Source organism: Monopterus albus, unplaced genomic scaffold (assembly GCF_001952655.1).
Source record: "Monopterus albus unplaced genomic scaffold, M_albus_1.0 scaffold91.1, whole genome shotgun sequence".
In the NCBI taxonomy this organism is placed as follows: domain Eukaryota; kingdom Metazoa; phylum Chordata; class Actinopteri; order Synbranchiformes; family Synbranchidae; genus Monopterus; species Monopterus albus.
The window spans coordinates 1,377,135-1,381,194 of record NW_018127971.1 but is presented as its reverse complement, the minus strand read 5'-3'; positions in this window follow the sequence as shown (position 1 = coordinate 1,381,194).

Here is a 4,060-nt window from a genome sequence, read left to right as displayed (position 1 = left end):
TATTGTGTGCTGGGATTTTTATTTTTTGTAGCACACTGCATAGACATACATACATTTTAGCCTACAGCAACGTGGCAAACAACCAACAGCTAGGAAGAAAAGTCGTGGCAAACAACCAACAGCTAGGAAGAAAAATCGTTCTTTTAAATCACAGGTCTGGAGCATATGTAAACCATCTCCTCCACCTACAGTAAACCTAGCAGTTTCCTTTTTCATTACATAAAACTAATCAGATAAAGTGTAACGGTACCAGATGCCAGCAGCCTTTAAGATCAGACTCAAACGTGTGATATTCAACCCTGAGGTTACTGTAACATGGAGCGCCTCTGTCAACCCTGTGTAAGTAAAAGTAGCAATGTCACCATTTAAAAATGCTCCATTCCTTGTAAGAGTCCTGCATAATACTTTATGAACTGTCAGCTTTTGTATGTATAAATTCAAGTAGCATTACATGTTCCTTTACACTTGTGTAAAGTGCAAGTACCTTAAAACTGAACTTAACTGTACTTGAGCAAGTGTTTCTAGTAACTTTGAACACTGATTAGCGTATGTAATTCAGCAGTAAGTTCACTCAGAAATCAATACAGTGCAGACCACCTTGTAAAGTGTACCTTTACCATTTATATCCAGCCTGACCCAATACTTCATTTGTAAGAAGATGTTCAATATCACAACATACAGCACAAAATATCCACCATATAACAAAGGTTAAACCATTTCCACATTTCTTCATAAACACTGAAAATTCACCTTATCAGAAAATTTGATTTATAGGACAAACACACATTGATTTGCTTCATGTTTTGACTACTGCTATGGCCAGCTGCAAAGCTGGCACCAGAAACGTCTCGGTTGACGTTTCTGTGTAGTATGGGGCTAGCCCAACCGAAGAGATAAATGTATAGGCCTGGTTTGGTTCGGGGTCTTTCATCTTTCATCTGCCTGCGTGCAGTTTGGAGGTGCAAGATGCCTGAGCGTGTAATGTTAATTTTTACCTGTGTTCATGGAATAAATCAGCACTGTTTTGTAGTTACTTGGACTGTCTCGTCTCTCTGAGTCAGTATGGTAAAAAGTACCGAGTACAACAAGGTAAATAATTAACGTGAGTAGCTCAAAGAAGACATCCGATATGCTTATTCTATGTTTAAACTGTTTTGTAATTGACTTTTGAAAAAAAAAATCACCTGTTTACTACATATCAGTACCTGACAGATTGTTTCCATATTGCCTATACTTTCTTTTACCCAAACAAACCTATGTGAGCGAATAAAACCCAACAGAGTAGTTCAACTGTTCTTTAACTCTTTGGTTCTGGATGGCACAAGGTTGGAACCCTCTGTTACACACAAAGTATCTCATCTGTTTTCCCTCCTGTCCCTTTATGGTTCATCCTTTACCCTCTGACCTGGTGGGACAGAGACACTGTGTTTAGGAGGAAGCAACATGCCACATACACACACCACTGAAGGGGACAGCAGGAGTGCAGCAGGAAATGGTGTGTACCCCCTCCTAAAGGCTATATCCTGTCCTTGGGTAAAACTGGTTTATTTGTGCAGGGAACTGAGCTCTCTGTGAGCATTTGTTATGCAGTTACATGTGTGTGGTTGTCTGTGTGCATGAAATATTCAGAACTGTACAAAACCCTCACATGAAAAGAGTTCACGGCAAGAGTATTGTCTCTGGCCTCACAGCAATGTCATTGATCAAGTCTATGTTGCAACATGAGGCATTCCTCTGCAAATTCTCTACTGATCTGATAGACGGCAAAGAGAAATGTTCATTCTTCACCACCCATTGCTCTCTTATTTTCTACAGGCAATCTTTTTAAATGTTTTTTTAAGAGACAAAGGCAGAGAGAGTTGGGATTGAGCACCAAAGACCAACAGAGGAGGGAGTCTGTGGTCAGTGACATTGTGTAAGACCCCTGCAGCTTGTTAGTGGGTTTGAAACTTTAACCTAGTGACTTAACCCTCTTGGCTCGAATTTGATCCTCTAGTGATTCAGCTCTGCTCCTCGTGTCTGCTCTGATTTCAGCATTATACTGTATGTTGTCTCTTCCTCAGTCTGGACCACTAGCACAGAGCAGTCTCCAGTTCACAAACACACTCACACATCTGTGTACAAAAAAACAGCTGTAGCCGCACCCAGATGCTTTATATCAGCACTTTTTCGAGGGGCTGTGTTTATACAAGACTGACAGGCCACTTCCCGTGTCTCAAACATCACTGCAAACACATCCACTGAGCGCAGAGCAGCGCAGGGGGAAAACTGCAATTCCAGCTTTCCAAAAACTTTAGTCTCGTGTGTTTGTCTCATGGTTGACATACTGTACACTGCTGCTTCCTATTACTTAAATAAAGAGAGTGGAGTTTATGCAGCCCTATAATCTGTCCTGTTACACACATGTGAAGCTCCACGTAGAGAAGCATATATTTTGCGCTTCCAAAATGACAGCGCTCTATAACAAATTAAAACTCATCCAGCTGCAAATTGTCAAACATCAGCATTTGTGTACATAAAACAAAGACATTGTTCATGAAGCAACATCCAGGCTTCAGAGTTTTTGTATCTCCAAAACAGAGCATCCTAATTTTTGTTTTCCTTTATTTGAGCAAGGCGGTAATGTTTAGACAGTTTCTCCACAGGAACAGCACGTGAGAAATGAAAATGAATGCCAGTCCTCTTTTCTTAGAGTGATTATCATTATTTCTTGTTAAAGGGAAATCAAAGTATTAGATTGACTAAAGGGTAGACTGCAAGGACAGGGGACAGACAGAGCCCCCACCACCACCACCCACCCCCTTTCTATTAAATGGTGGTGTTGTATGTCTGTCACTAATGGCTCAGGAATGTCACATTAGTCAGGGGCTGCATGCATGAGGCTGAGAACATTAAAACACTGATATGATATTACACACACACACACTGAAAGAGAAAGGTGACAGGTCCAGTGATCTCATTGCCTCCAAGCTACAGAGTGATAGTGATAGACTGCCTCATACACACTGCAAACCAGAAAAATGCCCCCCTAGCTAGATGTCAGAATTAAATTTCAACTTACTTGAAACATATCAGAAATGACAGTCTGTTCAGTGAAATGTTTTTGGATACATACTGTGGAAGCACAGTTTAGATAATCCAAGGAGAACATTACTTCTTGTCATTATTTGACCTGTTGTACATCTTCTCCATCTTTTAACCCATCCAACCGTGGTGCCTTCCAAATGTGACAGTGTCGGCAGCAGAGTTTAGTTCCTTGTTGCCTCTGACTCAGTGTCTGCGTAGGTGTGCAGCAGTTACAGTAAATGAGCTAAGAGGCTCTTGCTTCAGAACAGCTCAGAGTCGTTCAGGCAAACAAATGAAAAATCCCCTCGATGCGTCTGTGTGGCTGTGCAGTTTTTCATCTTTCTGGTGCTGTTTACATTGACCAAAATAAGTCATGTAATTTTATCCACAGCTTTTTTCACCCCCCACCCCAAACTCTGTCTCACACACACACACGTGCACCCACCTCTCAACATTGAGGGCTATTGGAGGATATGTGTTGTTACCTCACTAGGACAGTGGATACCCAGGTCAGGAGGGACGTGGGACACATTGTATGTGCAGAGTTCCTACAAGGTACAGTCAGTGGAGTTTAACCATTTCAGAGCAGGTGGCTGCACAAAGTGAGTGGGTCCTGAGGTTCTGCTGGTGCAGTCCGGGGCTCACTGTTGGCCTTGAGCTTCCTGCTTGCATCTGTGGCCACCCCCACCCCAGGAAGTGGGTCAGTGGGATTCCTACATTCAGCTAATTTCACACTGGCTTTCTTCTGCACAACGTGCCCTCTCTGGGCTTTGAGAGGAACTTTTCTTTCTCAGCATCTCCCTCCTCTTTATGTTTTTGATACTTTCATATTTGCTAGCCTCTCTTCCTCCCACCTGCATTCATGCGGCAATCCCCCTCACCTCTTTAGAATGTGATCTCTATGTGTGCATATGCTGACAACCTAGCAGGTGGGTACAGGTGTTCCCCTTATCACTCAGCATCACACAAACCTGTCGCTGCTCCTCCTAACACA